Source organism: Schistocerca cancellata, unplaced genomic scaffold (genome assembly GCF_023864275.1).
Source record: "Schistocerca cancellata isolate TAMUIC-IGC-003103 unplaced genomic scaffold, iqSchCanc2.1 HiC_scaffold_1099, whole genome shotgun sequence".
NCBI lineage: Eukaryota > Metazoa > Arthropoda > Insecta > Orthoptera > Acrididae > Schistocerca > Schistocerca cancellata.
In genome coordinates this window covers 1-19,102 of record NW_026047098.1, presented here as the reverse complement: position 1 = coordinate 19,102, position 19,102 = coordinate 1, and the positions used below count along the sequence as shown (strand labels likewise).

At 51.9% G+C, this 19,102-nt stretch overlaps 13 non-coding genes across 13 annotated transcripts; all 13 read left to right on the top strand.

Annotated features, from left to right (window-relative positions):
• The first annotated feature begins 1,511 nt into the window (after nt 1-1,511).
• On the top strand, nt 1,512-1,630 carry LOC126154626 (5S ribosomal RNA). The gene has a single exon (XR_007532183.1). It is a non-coding gene; the product is annotated as a 5S ribosomal RNA (ribosomal RNA).
• Nucleotides 1,631-2,962: 1,332 nt separating this feature from the next.
• On the top strand, nt 2,963-3,081 carry LOC126154625 (5S ribosomal RNA). The gene has a single exon (XR_007532182.1). It is a non-coding gene; the product is annotated as a 5S ribosomal RNA (ribosomal RNA).
• Nucleotides 3,082-4,413: 1,332 nt separating this feature from the next.
• LOC126154624 (5S ribosomal RNA) lies at nt 4,414-4,532 on the top strand. The gene has a single exon (XR_007532181.1). It is a non-coding gene; the product is annotated as a 5S ribosomal RNA (ribosomal RNA).
• A 1,332-nt stretch (nt 4,533-5,864) lies between these two features.
• On the top strand, nt 5,865-5,983 carry LOC126154623 (5S ribosomal RNA). The gene has a single exon (XR_007532180.1). It is a non-coding gene; the product is annotated as a 5S ribosomal RNA (ribosomal RNA).
• A 1,332-nt stretch (nt 5,984-7,315) lies between these two features.
• On the top strand, nt 7,316-7,434 carry LOC126154622 (5S ribosomal RNA). Its single transcript, XR_007532179.1, has one exon. It is a non-coding gene; the product is annotated as a 5S ribosomal RNA (ribosomal RNA).
• A 1,333-nt stretch (nt 7,435-8,767) lies between these two features.
• Nucleotides 8,768-8,886, top strand: LOC126154621 (5S ribosomal RNA). Its single transcript, XR_007532178.1, has one exon. It is a non-coding gene; the product is annotated as a 5S ribosomal RNA (ribosomal RNA).
• A 1,331-nt stretch (nt 8,887-10,217) lies between these two features.
• On the top strand, nt 10,218-10,336 carry LOC126154620 (5S ribosomal RNA). The gene has a single exon (XR_007532177.1). It is a non-coding gene; the product is annotated as a 5S ribosomal RNA (ribosomal RNA).
• Nucleotides 10,337-11,668: 1,332 nt separating this feature from the next.
• On the top strand, nt 11,669-11,787 carry LOC126154619 (5S ribosomal RNA). Its single transcript, XR_007532176.1, has one exon. It is a non-coding gene; the product is annotated as a 5S ribosomal RNA (ribosomal RNA).
• A 1,332-nt stretch (nt 11,788-13,119) lies between these two features.
• On the top strand, nt 13,120-13,238 carry LOC126154631 (5S ribosomal RNA). Its single transcript, XR_007532187.1, has one exon. It is a non-coding gene; the product is annotated as a 5S ribosomal RNA (ribosomal RNA).
• Nucleotides 13,239-14,572: 1,334 nt separating this feature from the next.
• LOC126154630 (5S ribosomal RNA) lies at nt 14,573-14,691 on the top strand. The gene has a single exon (XR_007532186.1). It is a non-coding gene; the product is annotated as a 5S ribosomal RNA (ribosomal RNA).
• A 1,332-nt stretch (nt 14,692-16,023) lies between these two features.
• LOC126154629 (5S ribosomal RNA) lies at nt 16,024-16,142 on the top strand. The gene has a single exon (XR_007532185.1). It is a non-coding gene; the product is annotated as a 5S ribosomal RNA (ribosomal RNA).
• A 1,332-nt stretch (nt 16,143-17,474) lies between these two features.
• On the top strand, nt 17,475-17,593 carry LOC126154628 (5S ribosomal RNA). The gene has a single exon (XR_007532184.1). It is a non-coding gene; the product is annotated as a 5S ribosomal RNA (ribosomal RNA).
• A 1,333-nt stretch (nt 17,594-18,926) lies between these two features.
• On the top strand, nt 18,927-19,045 carry LOC126154617 (5S ribosomal RNA). The gene has a single exon (XR_007532175.1). It is a non-coding gene; the product is annotated as a 5S ribosomal RNA (ribosomal RNA).
• The last annotated feature ends 57 nt before the right edge of the window (nt 19,046-19,102 follow it).

Sequence of the window (19,102 nt, the reverse complement as noted above, 5' to 3'; positions counted from 1 at the left end):
AAAAAAAAAAAAGAAATAAAAAAAAAAAAGAAAAAAAAAACAAAAAGAAAAGAAAAAAAAAGAAAGAAAAAAAAAAAAAAAAATACACCGGTTCTCGTCCGATCACCGAAGTTAAGCAACATCGGGCCCGGTTAGTACTTGGATGGGTGACCGCCTGGGAACACCGGGTGCTGTTGGCTCTATCTCATTTTTTCATTTTTACGTCGCTACACCTGCCAGGCCTCTTTTTCATACTAACTATCAGGTGTGACAAAGATGCTTCCACAAGCATTTTCAACTACTGTATCAAACGTAAGATACGAAATTACGGTAATGAACTCGGTTTGAGTAAGAATGCGCGAAGGAAGACTGCTAGGAACTCGTTGAAAATGACGAAACACTACCAATCGACAGATGTGTTCTTGAAATGCGTCAGAGCCTACTGTTACGTAGCAGTGCTAAATTCCGAAAACTAACTAAATATATATAAAAAAAAAAAAATCAACCGTTCTCGAGCCATCACCCAAGTTAAACAACAACGTTAGTAATCGGATCGGTGACTGCCTGGGACCTCTGGCTGTCTTCATATTTTGCTTTCTTGTCGCCACCCCCGCCAGCCCTCTCTTCATGCTACCTTTCCGATGCGACGAAGATGTTTCCACAATGACTTAAATCTGTTGTAATAAGCAACAGATACGATATTAGGGAACTCAGTTTGAAGAAGCGTGTGCCAAGGAAGATTTCCAAAGTGTCTCTGGAAATAACAAAACAGTATGAAGCGGCAGAAATGTTGCGAAATACGTCAGGGCTTATTGTTTTGTAGCAGTGTACATGCGCAAATTTGTAAACAAAAATTTATCTTTCGTCGCAACAAGAGATGGATGCTTTGTCGAACCGCCTGTGTCTTCTGTGCTTGATTTCGCACCTTTCCACGGCACGGCACAGCGCTGCTCTAGTAGCTCCGAACGGCCGCCCACGGCGTCTCGGACACGCCGGTCAGGCCCGCGCCCGTCTCGCAGATGTTTCTCGTGCTTGTGCTATCATATGGGCCGCGACCCGAGCGGCAGCGAGCGGCAGTCGAGCAAAGTCGGGACAAGTCGGGACGGGAGGGGGGACAGGCGCGAATGCAAATGCACCGCGCAAATTACGCATAAATCTGGAAGCGCGGCGTGTGTCAGGCAGGTGAGAAAGCTTCCGTCGGTCCAGCAGGACACGGCAACACCCCGCGCAGTCCCCCCGCCGCCCGGCCGCGCGCAAGCCCTGCGCCGGATAACAGGAACAAGGTGCGTCGCCAGCGGGTGTCGGAGGCCGCACGCACCAAACGAATGACAGGCGGTGCATCGAGCAGCTGTGTTGTGCGTCTCACCTACGTTCGGCAGTCGCCTATGAGACGCCGAGGCGAGCGCGCACTCCGCGCCACCTTCGAGGTGGAAAGACGCGCTTTGCGTCAAATGTGCCACGGAAAGCAGCGATTGCGTGTGTTGGGAGAAGAGGCGAATGCTTCTTCTGTGGTGCGGCTACAGTATAAGGACGCCAACGGCCATACCATGTTGAATACACCGGTTCTCGTCCGATCACCGAAGTTAAGCAACATCGGGCCCGGTTAGTACTTGGATGGGTGACCGCCTGGGAACACCGGGTGCTGTTGGCTCTATCTCATTTTTTCATTTTTACGTCGCTACACCTGCCAGGCCTCTTTTTCATACTAACTATCAGGTGTGACAAAGATGCTTCCACAAGCATTTTCAACTACTGTATCAAACGTAAGATACGAAATTACGGTAATGAACTCGGTTTGAGTAAGAATGCGCGAAGGAAGACTGCTAGGAACTCGTTGAAAATGACAAAACACTACCAATCGACAGATGTGTTCTTGAAATGCGTCAGAGCCTACTGTTACGTAGCAGTGCTAAATTCCGAAAACTAACTAAATATATATAAAAAAAAAAAAATCAACCGTTCTCGAGCCATCACCCAAGTTAAACAACAACGTTAGTAATCGGATCGGTGACTGCCTGGGACCTCTGGCTGTCTTCATATTTTGCTTTCTTGTCGCCACCCCCGCCAGCCCTCTCTTCATGCTACCTTTCCGATGCGACGAAGATGTTTCCACAATGACTTAAATCTGTTGTAATAAGCAACAGATACGATATTAGGGAACTCAGTTTGAAGAAGCGTGTGCCAAGGAAGATTTCCAAAGTGTCTCTGGAAATAACAAAACAGTATGAAGCGGCAGAAATGTTGCGAAATACGTCAGGGCTTATTGTTTTGTAGCAGTGTACATGCGCAAATTTGTAAACAAAAATTTATCTTTCGTCGCAACAAGAGATGGATGCTTTGTCGAACCGCCTGTGTCTTCTGTGCTTGATTTCGCACCTTTCCACGGCACGGCACAGCGCTGCTCTAGTAGCTCCGAACGGCCGCCCACGGCGTCTCGGACACGCCGGTCAGGCCCGCGCCCGTCTCGCAGATGTTTCTCGTGCTTGTGCTATCATATGGGCCGCGACCCGAGCGGCAGCGAGCGGCAGTCGAGCAAAGTCGGGACAAGTCGGGACGGGAGGGGGGACAGGCGCGAATGCAAATGCACCGCGCAAATTACGCATAAATCTGGAAGCGCGGCGTGTGTCAGGCAGGTGAGAAAGCTTCCGTCGGTCCAGCAGGACACGGCAACACCCCGCGCAGTCCCCCCGCCGCCCGGCCGCGCGCAAGCCCTGCGCCGGATAACAGGAACAAGGTGCGTCGCCAGCGGGTGTCGGAGGCCGCACGCACCAAACGAATGACAGGCGGTGCATCGAGCAGCTGTGTTGTGCGTCTCACCTACGTTCGGCAGTCGCCTATGAGACGCCGAGGCGAGCGCGCACTCCGCGCCACCTTCGAGGTGGAAAGACGCGCTTTGCGTCAAATGTGCCACGGAAAGCAGCGATTGCGTGTGTTGGGAGAAGAGGCGAATGCTTCTTCTGTGGTGCGGCTACAGTATAAGGACGCCAACGGCCATACCATGTTGAATACACCGGTTCTCGTCCGATCACCGAAGTTAAGCAACATCGGGCCCGGTTAGTACTTGGATGGGTGACCGCCTGGGAACACCGGGTGCTGTTGGCTCTATCTCATTTTTTCATTTTTACGTCGCTACACCTGCCAGGCCTCTTTTTCATACTAACTATCAGGTGTGACAAAGATGCTTCCACAAGCATTTTCAACTACTGTATCAAACGTAAGATACGAAATTACGGTAATGAACTCGGTTTGAGTAAGAATGCGCGAAGGAAGACTGCTAGGAACTCGTTGAAAATGACAAAACACTACCAATCGACAGATGTGTTCTTGAAATGCGTCAGAGCCTACTGTTACGTAGCAGTGCTAAATTCCGAAAACTAACTAAATATATATAAAAAAAAAAAAATCAACCGTTCTCGAGCCATCACCCAAGTTAAACAACAACGTTAGTAATCGGATCGGTGACTGCCTGGGACCTCTGGCTGTCTTCATATTTTGCTTTCTTGTCGCCACCCCCGCCAGCCCTCTCTTCATGCTACCTTTCCGATGCGACGAAGATGTTTCCACAATGACTTAAATCTGTTGTAATAAGCAACAGATACGATATTAGGGAACTCAGTTTGAAGAAGCGTGTGCCAAGGAAGATTTCCAAAGTGTCTCTGGAAATAACAAAACAGTATGAAGCGGCAGAAATGTTGCGAAATACGTCAGGGCTTATTGTTTTGTAGCAGTGTACATGCGCAAATTTGTAAACAAAAATTTATCTTTCGTCGCAACAAGAGATGGATGCTTTGTCGAACCGCCTGTGTCTTCTGTGCTTGATTTCGCACCTTTCCACGGCACGGCACAGCGCTGCTCTAGTAGCTCCGAACGGCCGCCCACGGCGTCTCGGACACGCCGGTCAGGCCCGCGCCCGTCTCGCAGATGTTTCTCGTGCTTGTGCTATCATATGGGCCGCGACCCGAGCGGCAGCGAGCGGCAGTCGAGCAAAGTCGGGACAAGTCGGGACGGGAGGGGGGACAGGCGCGAATGCAAATGCACCGCGCAAATTACGCATAAATCTGGAAGCGCGGCGTGTGTCAGGCAGGTGAGAAAGCTTCCGTCGGTCCAGCAGGACACGGCAACACCCCGCGCAGTCCCCCCGCCGCCCGGCCGCGCGCAAGCCCTGCGCCGGATAACAGGAACAAGGTGCGTCGCCAGCGGGTGTCGGAGGCCGCACGCACCAAACGAATGACAGGCGGTGCATCGAGCAGCTGTGTTGTGCGTCTCACCTACGTTCGGCAGTCGCCTATGAGACGCCGAGGCGAGCGCGCACTCCGCGCCACCTTCGAGGTGGAAAGACGCGCTTTGCGTCAAATGTGCCACGGAAAGCAGCGATTGCGTGTGTTGGGAGAAGAGGCGAATGCTTCTTCTGTGGTGCGGCTACAGTATAAGGACGCCAACGGCCATACCATGTTGAATACACCGGTTCTCGTCCGATCACCGAAGTTAAGCAACATCGGGCCCGGTTAGTACTTGGATGGGTGACCGCCTGGGAACACCGGGTGCTGTTGGCTCTATCTCATTTTTTCATTTTTACGTCGCTACACCTGCCAGGCCTCTTTTTCATACTAACTATCAGGTGTGACAAAGATGCTTCCACAAGCATTTTCAACTACTGTATCAAACGTAAGATACGAAATTACGGTAATGAACTCGGTTTGAGTAAGAATGCGCGAAGGAAGACTGCTAGGAACTCGTTGAAAATGACAAAACACTACCAATCGACAGATGTGTTCTTGAAATGCGTCAGAGCCTACTGTTACGTAGCAGTGCTAAATTCCGAAAACTAACTAAATATATATAAAAAAAAAAAAATCAACCGTTCTCGAGCCATCACCCAAGTTAAACAACAACGTTAGTAATCGGATCGGTGACTGCCTGGGACCTCTGGCTGTCTTCATATTTTGCTTTCTTGTCGCCACCCCCGCCAGCCCTCTCTTCATGCTACCTTTCCGATGCGACGAAGATGTTTCCACAATGACTTAAATCTGTTGTAATAAGCAACAGATACGATATTAGGGAACTCAGTTTGAAGAAGCGTGTGCCAAGGAAGATTTCCAAAGTGTCTCTGGAAATAACAAAACAGTATGAAGCGGCAGAAATGTTGCGAAATACGTCAGGGCTTATTGTTTTGTAGCAGTGTACATGCGCAAATTTGTAAACAAAAATTTATCTTTCGTCGCAACAAGAGATGGATGCTTTGTCGAACCGCCTGTGTCTTCTGTGCTTGATTTCGCACCTTTCCACGGCACGGCACAGCGCTGCTCTAGTAGCTCCGAACGGCCGCCCACGGCGTCTCGGACACGCCGGTCAGGCCCGCGCCCGTCTCGCAGATGTTTCTCGTGCTTGTGCTATCATATGGGCCGCGACCCGAGCGGCAGCGAGCGGCAGTCGAGCAAAGTCGGGACAAGTCGGGACGGGAGGGGGGACAGGCGCGAATGCAAATGCACCGCGCAAATTACGCATAAATCTGGAAGCGCGGCGTGTGTCAGGCAGGTGAGAAAGCTTCCGTCGGTCCAGCAGGACACGGCAACACCCCGCGCAGTCCCCCCGCCGCCCGGCCGCGCGCAAGCCCTGCGCCGGATAACAGGAACAAGGTGCGTCGCCAGCGGGTGTCGGAGGCCGCACGCACCAAACGAATGACAGGCGGTGCATCGAGCAGCTGTGTTGTGCGTCTCACCTACGTTCGGCAGTCGCCTATGAGACGCCGAGGCGAGCGCGCACTCCGCGCCACCTTCGAGGTGGAAAGACGCGCTTTGCGTCAAATGTGCCACGGAAAGCAGCGATTGCGTGTGTTGGGAGAAGAGGCGAATGCTTCTTCTGTGGTGCGGCTACAGTATAAGGACGCCAACGGCCATACCATGTTGAATACACCGGTTCTCGTCCGATCACCGAAGTTAAGCAACATCGGGCCCGGTTAGTACTTGGATGGGTGACCGCCTGGGAACACCGGGTGCTGTTGGCTCTATCTCATTTTTTCATTTTTACGTCGCTACACCTGCCAGGCCTCTTTTTCATACTAACTATCAGGTGTGACAAAGATGCTTCCACAAGCATTTTCAACTACTGTATCAAACGTAAGATACGAAATTACGGTAATGAACTCGGTTTGAGTAAGAATGCGCGAAGGAAGACTGCTAGGAACTCGTTGAAAATGACAAAACACTACCAATCGACAGATGTGTTCTTGAAATGCGTCAGAGCCTACTGTTACGTAGCAGTGCTAAATTCCGAAAACTAACTAAATATATATAAAAAAAAAAAAATCAACCGTTCTCGAGCCATCACCCAAGTTAAACAACAACGTTAGTAATCGGATCGGTGACTGCCTGGGACCTCTGGCTGTCTTCATATTTTGCTTTCTTGTCGCCACCCCCGCCAGCCCTCTCTTCATGCTACCTTTCCGATGCGACGAAGATGTTTCCACAATGACTTAAATCTGTTGTAATAAGCAACAGATACGATATTAGGGAACTCAGTTTGAAGAAGCGTGTGCCAAGGAAGATTTCCAAAGTGTCTCTGGAAATAACAAAACAGTATGAAGCGGCAGAAATGTTGCGAAATACGTCAGGGCTTATTGTTTTGTAGCAGTGTACATGCGCAAATTTGTAAACAAAAATTTATCTTTCGTCGCAACAAGAGATGGATGCTTTGTCGAACCGCCTGTGTCTTCTGTGCTTGATTTCGCACCTTTCCACGGCACGGCACAGCGCTGCTCTAGTAGCTCCGAACGGCCGCCCACGGCGTCTCGGACACGCCGGTCAGGCCCGCGCCCGTCTCGCAGATGTTTCTCGTGCTTGTGCTATCATATGGGCCGCGACCCGAGCGGCAGCGAGCGGCAGTCGAGCAAAGTCGGGACAAGTCGGGACGGGAGGGGGGACAGGCGCGAATGCAAATGCACCGCGCAAATTACGCATAAATCTGGAAGCGCGGCGTGTGTCAGGCAGGTGAGAAAGCTTCCGTCGGTCCAGCAGGACACGGCAACACCCCGCGCAGTCCCCCCGCCGCCCGGCCGCGCGCAAGCCCTGCGCCGGATAACAGGAACAAGGTGCGTCGCCAGCGGGTGTCGGAGGCCGCACGCACCAAACGAATGACAGGCGGTGCATCGAGCAGCTGTGTTGTGCGTCTCACCTACGTTCGGCAGTCGCCTATGAGACGCCGAGGCGAGCGCGCACTCCGCGCCACCTTCGAGGTGGAAAGACGCGCTTTGCGTCAAATGTGCCACGGAAAGCAGCGATTGCGTGTGTTGGGAGAAGAGGCGAATGCTTCTTCTGTGGTGCGGCTACAGTATAAGGACGCCAACGGCCATACCATGTTGAATACACCGGTTCTCGTCCGATCACCGAAGTTAAGCAACATCGGGCCCGGTTAGTACTTGGATGGGTGACCGCCTGGGAACACCGGGTGCTGTTGGCTCTATCTCATTTTTTCATTTTTACGTCGCTACACCTGCCAGGCCTCTTTTTCATACTAACTATCAGGTGTGACAAAGATGCTTCCACAAGCATTTTCAACTACTGTATCAAACGTAAGATACGAAATTACGGTAATGAACTCGGTTTGAGTAAGAATGCGCGAAGGAAGACTGCTAGGAACTCGTTGAAAATGACAAAACACTACCAATCGACAGATGTGTTCTTGAAATGCGTCAGAGCCTACTGTTACGTAGCAGTGCTAAATTCCGAAAACTAACTAAATATATATAAAAAAAAAAAAATCAACCGTTCTCGAGCCATCACCCAAGTTAAACAACAACGTTAGTAATCGGATCGGTGACTGCCTGGGACCTCTGGCTGTCTTCATATTTTGCTTTCTTGTCGCCACCCCCGCCAGCCCTCTCTTCATGCTACCTTTCCGATGCGACGAAGATGTTTCCACAATGACTTAAATCTGTTGTAATAAGCAACAGATACGATATTAGGGAACTCAGTTTGAAGAAGCGTGTGCCAAGGAAGATTTCCAAAGTGTCTCTGGAAATAACAAAACAGTATGAAGCGGCAGAAATGTTGCGAAATACGTCAGGGCTTATTGTTTTGTAGCAGTGTACATGCGCAAATTTGTAAACAAAAATTTATCTTTCGTCGCAACAAGAGATGGATGCTTTGTCGAACCGCCTGTGTCTTCTGTGCTTGATTTCGCACCTTTCCACGGCACGGCACAGCGCTGCTCTAGTAGCTCCGAACGGCCGCCCACGGCGTCTCGGACACGCCGGTCAGGCCCGCGCCCGTCTCGCAGATGTTTCTCGTGCTTGTGCTATCATATGGGCCGCGACCCGAGCGGCAGCGAGCGGCAGTCGAGCAAAGTCGGGACAAGTCGGGACGGGAGGGGGGGACAGGCGCGAATGCAAATGCACCGCGCAAATTACGCATAAATCTGGAAGCGCGGCGTGTGTCAGGCAGGTGAGAAAGCTTCCGTCGGTCCAGCAGGACACGGCAACACCCCGCGCAGTCCCCCCGCCGCCCGGCCGCGCGCAAGCCCTGCGCCGGATAACAGGAACAAGGTGCGTCGCCAGCGGGTGTCGGAGGCCGCACGCACCAAACGAATGACAGGCGGTGCATCGAGCAGCTGTGTTGTGCGTCTCACCTACGTTCGGCAGTCGCCTATGAGACGCCGAGGCGAGCGCGCACTCCGCGCCACCTTCGAGGTGGAAAGACGCGCTTTGCGTCAAATGTGCCACGGAAAGCAGCGATTGCGTGTGTTGGGAGAAGAGGCGAATGCTTCTTCTGTGGTGCGGCTACAGTATAAGGACGCCAACGGCCATACCATGTTGAATACACCGGTTCTCGTCCGATCACCGAAGTTAAGCAACATCGGGCCCGGTTAGTACTTGGATGGGTGACCGCCTGGGAACACCGGGTGCTGTTGGCTCTATCTCATTTTTTCATTTTTACGTCGCTACACCTGCCAGGCCTCTTTTTCATACTAACTATCAGGTGTGACAAAGATGCTTCCACAAGCATTTTCAACTACTGTATCAAACGTAAGATACGAAATTACGGTAATGAACTCGGTTTGAGTAAGAATGCGCGAAGGAAGACTGCTAGGAACTCGTTGAAAATGACAAAACACTACCAATCGACAGATGTGTTCTTGAAATGCGTCAGAGCTACTGTTACGTAGCAGTGCTAAATTCCGAAAACTAACTAAATATATATAAAAAAAAAAAAATCAACCGTTCTCGAGCCATCACCCAAGTTAAACAACAACGTTAGTAATCGGATCGGTGACTGCCTGGGACCTCTGGCTGTCTTCATATTTTGCTTTCTTGTCGCCACCCCCGCCAGCCCTCTCTTCATGCTACCTTTCCGATGCGACGAAGATGTTTCCACAATGACTTAAATCTGTTGTAATAAGCAACAGATACGATATTAGGGAACTCAGTTTGAAGAAGCGTGTGCCAAGGAAGATTTCCAAAGTGTCTCTGGAAATAACAAAACAGTATGAAGCGGCAGAAATGTTGCGAAATACGTCAGGGCTTATTGTTTTGTAGCAGTGTACATGCGCAAATTTGTAAACAAAAATTTATCTTTCGTCGCAACAAGAGATGGATGCTTTGTCGAACCGCCTGTGTCTTCTGTGCTTGATTTCGCACCTTTCCACGGCACGGCACAGCGCTGCTCTAGTAGCTCCGAACGGCCGCCCACGGCGTCTCGGACACGCCGGTCAGGCCCGCGCCCGTCTCGCAGATGTTTCTCGTGCTTGTGCTATCATATGGGCCGCGACCCGAGCGGCAGCGAGCGGCAGTCGAGCAAAGTCGGGACAAGTCGGGACGGGAGGGGGGACAGGCGCGAATGCAAATGCACCGCGCAAATTACGCATAAATCTGGAAGCGCGGCGTGTGTCAGGCAGGTGAGAAAGCTTCCGTCGGTCCAGCAGGACACGGCAACACCCCGCGCAGTCCCCCCGCCGCCCGGCCGCGCGCAAGCCCTGCGCCGGATAACAGGAACAAGGTGCGTCGCCAGCGGGTGTCGGAGGCCGCACGCACCAAACGAATGACAGGCGGTGCATCGAGCAGCTGTGTTGTGCGTCTCACCTACGTTCGGCAGTCGCCTATGAGACGCCGAGGCGAGCGCGCACTCCGCGCCACCTTCGAGGTGGAAAGACGCGCTTTGCGTCAAATGTGCCACGGAAAGCAGCGATTGCGTGTGTTGGGAGAAGAGGCGAATGCTTCTTCTGTGGTGCGGCTACAGTATAAGGACGCCAACGGCCATACCATGTTGAATACACCGGTTCTCGTCCGATCACCGAAGTTAAGCAACATCGGGCCCGGTTAGTACTTGGATGGGTGACCGCCTGGGAACACCGGGTGCTGTTGGCTCTATCTCATTTTTTCATTTTTACGTCGCTACACCTGCCAGGCCTCTTTTTCATACTAACTATCAGGTGTGACAAAGATGCTTCCACAAGCATTTTCAACTACTGTATCAAACGTAAGATACGAAATTACGGTAATGAACTCGGTTTGAGTAAGAATGCGCGAAGGAAGACTGCTAGGAACTCGTTGAAAATGACAAAACACTACCAATCGACAGATGTGTTCTTGAAATGCGTCAGAGCCTACTGTTACGTAGCAGTGCTAAATTCCGAAAACTAACTAAATATATATAAAAAAAAAAAAATCAACCGTTCTCGAGCCATCACCCAAGTTAAACAACAACGTTAGTAATCGGATCGGTGACTGCCTGGGACCTCTGGCTGTCTTCATATTTTGCTTTCTTGTCGCCACCCCCGCCAGCCCTCTCTTCATGCTACCTTTCCGATGCGACGAAGATGTTTCCACAATGACTTAAATCTGTTGTAATAAGCAACAGATACGATATTAGGGAACTCAGTTTGAAGAAGCGTGTGCCAAGGAAGATTTCCAAAGTGTCTCTGGAAATAACAAAACAGTATGAAGCGGCAGAAATGTTGCGAAATACGTCAGGGCTTATTGTTTTGTAGCAGTGTACATGCGCAAATTTGTAAACAAAAATTTATCTTTCGTCGCAACAAGAGATGGATGCTTTGTCGAACCGCCTGTGTCTTCTGTGCTTGATTTCGCACCTTTCCACGGCACGGCACAGCGCTGCTCTAGTAGCTCCGAACGGCCGCCCACGGCGTCTCGGACACGCCGGTCAGGCCCGCGCCCGTCTCGCAGATGTTTCTCGTGCTTGTGCTATCATATGGGCCGCGACCCGAGCGGCAGCGAGCGGCAGTCGAGCAAAGTCGGGACAAGTCGGGACGGGAGGGGGGACAGGCGCGAATGCAAATGCACCGCGCAAATTACGCATAAATCTGGAAGCGCGGCGTGTGTCAGGCAGGTGAGAAAGCTTCCGTCGGTCCAGCAGGACACGGCAACACCCCGCGCAGTCCCCCCGCCGCCCGGCCGCGCGCAAGCCCTGCGCCGGATAACAGGAACAAGGTGCGTCGCCAGCGGGTGTCGGAGGCCGCACGCACCAAACGAATGACAGGCGGTGCATCGAGCAGCTGTGTTGTGCGTCTCACCTACGTTCGGCAGTCGCCTATGAGACGCCGAGGCGAGCGCGCACTCCGCGCCACCTTCGAGGTGGAAAGACGCGCTTTGCGTCAAATGTGCCACGGAAAGCAGCGATTGCGTGTGTTGGGAGAAGAGGCGAATGCTTCTTCTGTGGTGCGGCTACAGTATAAGGACGCCAACGGCCATACCATGTTGAATACACCGGTTCTCGTCCGATCACCGAAGTTAAGCAACATCGGGCCCGGTTAGTACTTGGATGGGTGACCGCCTGGGAACACCGGGTGCTGTTGGCTCTATCTCATTTTTTCATTTTTACGTCGCTACACCTGCCAGGCCTCTTTTTCATACTAACTATCAGGTGTGACAAAGATGCTTCCACAAGCATTTTCAACTACTGTATCAAACGTAAGATACGAAATTACGGTAATGAACTCGGTTTGAGTAAGAATGCGCGAAGGAAGACTGCTAGGAACTCGTTGAAAATGACAAAACACTACCAATCGACAGATGTGTTCTTGAAATGCGTCAGAGCCTACTGTTACGTAGCAGTGCTAAATTCCGAAAACTAACTAAATATATATAAAAAAAAAAAAATCAACCGTTCTCGAGCCATCACCCAAGTTAAACAACAACGTTAGTAATCGGATCGGTGACTGCCTGGGACCTCTGGCTGTCTTCATATTTTGCTTTCTTGTCGCCACCCCCGCCAGCCCTCTCTTCATGCTACCTTTCCGATGCGACGAAGATGTTTCCACAATGACTTAAATCTGTTGTAATAAGCAACAGATACGATATTAGGGAACTCAGTTTGAAGAAGCGTGTGCCAAGGAAGATTTCCAAAGTGTCTCTGGAAATAACAAAACAGTATGAAGCGGCAGAAATGTTGCGAAATACGTCAGGGCTTATTGTTTTGTAGCAGTGTACATGCGCAAATTTGTAAACAAAAATTTATCTTTCGTCGCAACAAGAGATGGATGCTTTGTCGAACCGCCTGTGTCTTCTGTGCTTGATTTCGCACCTTTCCACGGCACGGCACAGCGCTGCTCTAGTAGCTCCGAACGGCCGCCCACGGCGTCTCGGACACGCCGGTCAGGCCCGCGCCCGTCTCGCAGATGTTTCTCGTGCTTGTGCTATCATATGGGCCGCGACCCGAGCGGCAGCGAGCGGCAGTCGAGCAAAGTCGGGACAAGTCGGGACGGGAGGGGGGACAGGCGCGAATGCAAATGCACCGCGCAAATTACGCATAAATCTGGAAGCGCGGCGTGTGTCAGGCAGGTGAGAAAGCTTCCGTCGGTCCAGCAGGACACGGCAACACCCCGCGCAGTCCCCCCGCCGCCCGGCCGCGCGCAAGCCCTGCGCCGGATAACAGGAACAAGGTGCGTCGCCAGCGGGTGTCGGAGGCCGCACGCACCAAACGAATGACAGGCGGTGCATCGAGCAGCTGTGTTGTGCGTCTCACCTACGTTCGGCAGTCGCCTATGAGACGCCGAGGCGAGCGCGCACTCCGCGCCACCTTCGAGGTGGAAAGACGCGCTTTGCGTCAAATGTGCCACGGAAAGCAGCGATTGCGTGTGTTGGGAGAAGAGGCGAATGCTTCTTCTGTGGTGCGGCTACAGTATAAGGACGCCAACGGCCATACCATGTTGAATACACCGGTTCTCGTCCGATCACCGAAGTTAAGCAACATCGGGCCCGGTTAGTACTTGGATGGGTGACCGCCTGGGAACACCGGGTGCTGTTGGCTCTATCTCATTTTTTCATTTTTACGTCGCTACACCTGCCAGGCCTCTTTTTCATACTAACTATCAGGTGTGACAAAGATGCTTCCACAAGCATTTTCAACTACTGTATCAAACGTAAGATACGAAATTACGGTAATGAACTCGGTTTGAGTAAGAATGCGCGAAGGAAGACTGCTAGGAACTCGTTGAAAATGACAAAACACTACCAATCGACAGATGTGTTCTTGAAATGCGTCAGAGCCTACTGTTACGTAGCAGTGCTAAATTCCGAAAACTAACTAAATATATATAAAAAAAAAAAAATCAACCGTTCTCGAGCCATCACCCAAGTTAAACAACAACGTTAGTAATCGGATCGGTGACTGCCTGGGACCTCTGGCTGTCTTCATATTTTGCTTTCTTGTCGCCACCCCCGCCAGCCCTCTCTTCATGCTACCTTTCCGATGCGACGAAGATGTTTCCACAATGACTTAAATCTGTTGTAATAAGCAACAGATACGATATTAGGGAACTCAGTTTGAAGAAGCGTGTGCCAAGGAAGATTTCCAAAGTGTCTCTGGAAATAACAAAACAGTATGAAGCGGCAGAAATGTTGCGAAATACGTCAGGGCTTATTGTTTTGTAGCAGTGTACATGCGCAAATTTGTAAACAAAAATTTATCTTTCGTCGCAACAAGAGATGGATGCTTTGTCGAACCGCCTGTGTCTTCTGTGCTTGATTTCGCACCTTTCCACGGCACGGCACAGCGCTGCTCTAGTAGCTCCGAACGGCCGCCCACGGCGTCTCGGACACGCCGGTCAGGCCCGCGCCCGTCTCGCAGATGTTTCTCGTGCTTGTGCTATCATATGGGCCGCGACCCGAGCGGCAGCGAGCGGCAGTCGAGCAAAGTCGGGACAAGTCGGGACGGGAGGGGGGACAGGCGCGAATGCAAATGCACCGCGCAAATTACGCATAAATCTGGAAGCGCGGCGTGTGTCAGGCAGGTGAGAAAGCTTCCGTCGGTCCAGCAGGACACGGCAACACCCCGCGCAGTCCCCCGCGCCGCCCGGCGCGCGCGCAAGCCCTGCGCCGGATAACAGGAACAAGGTGCGTCGCCAGCGGGTGTCGGAGGCCGCACGCACCAAACGAATGACAGGCGGTGCATCGAGCAGCTGTGTTGTGCGTCTCACCTACGTTCGGCAGTCGCCTATGAGACGCCGAGGCGAGCGCGCACTCCGCGCCACCTTCGAGGTGGAAAGACGCGCTTTGCGTCAAATGTGCCACGGAAAGCAGCGATTGCGTGTGTTGGGAGAAGAGGCGAATGCTTCTTCTGTGGTGCGGCTACAGTATAAGGACGCCAACGGCCATACCATGTTGAATACACCGGTTCTCGTCCGATCACCGAAGTTAAGCAACATCGGGCCCGGTTAGTACTTGGATGGGTGACCGCCTGGGAACACCGGGTGCTGTTGGCTCTATCTCATTTTTTCATTTTTACGTCGCTACACCTGCCAGGCCTCTTTTTCATACTAACTATCAGGTGTGACAAAGATGCTTCCACAAGCATTTTCAACTACTGTATCAAACGTAAGATACGAAATTACGGTAATGAACTCGGTTTGAGTAAGAATGCGCGAAGGAAGACTGCTAGGAACTCGTTGAAAATGACAAAACACTACCAATCGACAGATGTGTTCTTGAAATGCGTCAGAGCCTACTGTTACGTAGCAGTGCTAAATTCCGAAAACTAACTAAATATATATAAAAAAAAAAAAATCAACCGTTCTCGAGCCATCACCCAAGTTAAACAACAACGTTAGTAATCGGATCGGTGACTGCCTGGGACCTCTGGCTGTCTTCATATTTTGCTTTCTTGTCGCCACCCCCGCCAGCCCTCTCTTCATGCTACCTTTCCGATGCGACGAAGATGTTTCCACAATGACTTAAATCTGTTGTAATAAGCAACAGATACGATATTAGGGAACTCAGTTTGAAGAAGCGTGTGCCAAGGAAGATTTCCAAAGTGTCTCTGGAAATAACAAAACAGTATGAAGCGGCAGAAATGTTGCGAAATACGTCAGGGCTTATTGTTTTGTAGCAGTGTACATGCGCAAATTTGTAAACAAAAATTTATCTTTCGTCGCAACAAGAGATGGATGCTTTGTCGAACCGCCTGTGTCTTCTGTGCTTGATTTCGCACCTTTCCACGGCACGGCACAGCGCTGCTCTAGTAGCTCCGAACGGCCGCCCACGGCGTCTCGGACACGCCGGTCAGGCCCGCGCCCGTCTCGCAGATGTTTCTCGTGCTTGTGCTATCATATGGGCCGCGACCCGAGCGGCAGCGAGCGGCAGTCGAGCAAAGTCGGGACAAGTCGGGACGGGAGGGGGGACAGGCGCGAATGCAAATGCACCGCGCAAATTACGCATAAATCTGGAAGCGCGGCGTGTGTCAGGCAGGTGAGAAAGCTTCCGTCGGTCCAGCAGGACACGGCAACACCCCGCGCAGTCCCCCCGCCGCCCGGCCGCGCGCAAGCCCTGCGCCGGATAACAGGAACAAGGTGCGTCGCCAGCGGGTGTCGGAGGCCGCACGCACCAAACGAATGACAGGCGGTGCATCGAGCAGCTGTGTTGTGCGTCTCACCTACGTTCGGCAGTCGCCTATGAGACGCCGAGGCGAGCGCGCACTCCGCGCCACCTTCGAGGTGGAAAGACGCGCTTTGCGTCAAATGTGCCACGGAAAGCAGCGATTGCGTGTGTTGGGAGAAGAGGCGAATGCTTCTTCTGTGGTGCGGCTACAGTATAAGGACGCCAACGGCCATACCATGTTGAATACACCGGTTCTCGTCCGATCACCGAAGTTAAGCAACATCGGGCCCGGTTAGTACTTGGATGGGTGACCGCCTGGGAACACCGGGTGCTGTTGGCTCTATCTCATTTTTTCATTTTTACGTCGCTACACCTGCCAGGCCTCTTTTTCATACTAACTATCAGGTGTGACAAAGATGCTTCCACAAGCATTTTCAACTACTGTATCAAACGTAAGATACGAAATTACGGTAATGAACTCGGTTTGAGTAAGAATGCGCGAAGGAAGACTGCTAGGAACTCGTTGAAAATGACAAAACACTACCAATCGACAGATGTGTTCTTGAAATGCGTCAGAGCCTACTGTTACGTAGCAGTGCTAAATTCCGAAAACTAACTAAATATATATAAAAAAAAAAAAATCAACCGTTCTCGAGCCATCACCCAAGTTAAACAACAACGTTAGTAATCGGATCGGTGACTGCCTGGGACCTCTGGCTGTCTTCATATTTTGCTTTCTTGTCGCCACCCCCGCCAGCCCTCTCTTCATGCTACCTTTCCGATGCGACGAAGATGTTTCCACAATGACTTAAATCTGTTGTAATAAGCAACAGATACGATATTAGGGAACTCAGTTTGAAGAAGCGTGTGCCAAGGAAGATTTCCAAAGTGTCTCTGGAAATAACAAAACAGTATGAAGCGGCAGAAATGTTGCGAAATACGTCAGGGCTTATTGTTTTGTAGCAGTGTACATGCGCAAATTTGTAAACAAAAATTTATCTTTCGTCGCAACAAGAGATGGATGCTTTGTCGAACCGCCTGTGTCTTCTGTGCTTGATTTCGCACCTTTCCACGGCACGGCACAGCGCTGCTCTAGTAGCTCCGAACGGCCGCCCACGGCGTCTCGGACACGCCGGTCAGGCCCGCGCCCGTCTCGCAGATGTTTCTCGTGCTTGTGCTATCATATGGGCCGCGACCCGAGCGGCAGCGAGCGGCAGTCGAGCAAAGTCGGGACAAGTCGGGACGGGAGGGGGGACAGGCGCGAATGCAAATGCACCGCGCAAATTACGCATAAATCTGGAAGCGCGGCGTGTGTCAGGCAGGTGAGAAAGCTTCCGTCGGTCCAGCAGGACACGGCAACACCCCGCGCAGTCCCCCCGCCGCCCGGCCGCGCGCAAGCCCTGCGCCGGATAACAGGAACAAGGTGCGTCGCCAGCGGGTGTCGGAGGCCGCACGCACCAAACGAATGACAGGCGGTGCATCGAGCAGCTGTGTTGTGCGTCTCACCTACGTTCGGCAGTCGCCTATGAGACGCCGAGGCGAGCGCGCACTCCGCGCCACCTTCGAGGTGGAAAGACGCGCTTTGCGTCAAATGTGCCACGGAAAGCAGCGATTGCGTGTGTTGGGAGAAGAGGCGAATGCTTCTTCTGTGGTGCGGCTACAGTATAAGGACGCCAACGGCCATACCATGTTGAATACACCGGTTCTCGTCCGATCACCGAAGTTAAGCAACATCGGGCCCGGTTAGTACTTGGATGGGTGACCGCCTGGGAACACCGGGTGCTGTTGGCTCTATCTCATTTTTTCATTTTTACGTCGCTACACCTGCCAGGCCTCTTTTTCATACTAACTATCAGGTGTGACAAAGATGCTTCCACAAGCATTTTCAACTACTGTATCAAACGTAAGATACGAAATTACGGTAATGAACTCGGTTTGAGTAAGAATGCGCGAAGGAAGACTGCTAGGAACTCGTTGAAAATGACAAAACACTACCAATCGACAGATGTGTTCTTGAAATGCGTCAGAGCCTACTGTTACGTAGCAGTGCTAAATTCCGAAAACTAACTAAATATATATAAAAAAAAAAAAATCAACCGTTCTCGAGCCATCACCCAAGTTAAACAACAACGTTAGTAATCGGATCGGTGACTGCCTGGGACCTCTGGCTGTCTTCATATTTTGCTTTCTTGTCGCCACCCCCGCCAGCCCTCTCTTCATGCTACCTTTCCGATGCGACGAAGATGTTTCCACAATGACTTAAATCTGTTGTAATAAGCAACAGATACGATATTAGGGAACTCAGTTTGAAGAAGCGTGTGCCAAGGAAGATTTCCAAAGTGTCTCTGGAAATAACAAAACAGTATGAAGCGGCAGAAATGTTGCGAAATACGTCAGGGCTTATTGTTTTGTAGCAGTGTACATGCGCAAATTTGTAAACAAAAATTTATCTTTCGTCGCAACAAGAGATGGATGCTTTGTCGAACCGCCTGTGTCTTCTGTGCTTGATTTCGCACCTTTCCACGGCACGGCACAGCGCTGCTCTAGTAGCTCCGAACGGCCGCCCACGGCGTCTCGGACACGCCGGTCAGGCCCGCGCCCGTCTCGCAGATGTTTCTCGTGCTTGTGCTATCATATGGGCCGCGACCCGAGCGGCAGCGAGCGGCAGTCGAGCAAAGTCGGGACAAGTCGGGACGGGAGGGGGGGACAGGCGCGAATGCAAATGCACCGCGCAAATTACGCATAAATCTGGAAGCGCGGCGTGTGTCAGGCAGGTGAGAAAGCTTCCGTCGGTCCAGCAGGACACGGCAACACCCCGCGCAGTCCCCCCGCCGCCCGGCCGCGCGCAAGCCCTGCGCCGGATAACAGGAACAAGGTGCGTCGCCAGCGGGTGTCGGAGGCCGCACGCACCAAACGAATGACAGGCGGTGCATCGAGCAGCTGTGTTGTGCGTCTCACCTACGTTCGGCAGTCGCCTATGAGACGCCGAGGCGAGCGCGCACTCCGCGCCACCTTCGAGGTGGAAAGACGCGCTTTGCGTCAAATGTGCCACGGAAAGCAGCGATTGCGTGTGTTGGGAGAAGAGGCGAATGCTTCTTCTGTGGTGCGGCTACAGTATAAGGACGCCAACGGCCATACCATGTTGAATACACCGGTTCTCGTCCGATCACCGAAGTTAAGCAACATCGGGCCCGGTTAGTACTTGGATGGGTGACCGCCTGGGAACACCGGGTGCTGTTGGCTCTATCTCATTTTTTCATTTTTACGTCGCTACACCTGCCAGGCCTCTTTTTCATACTA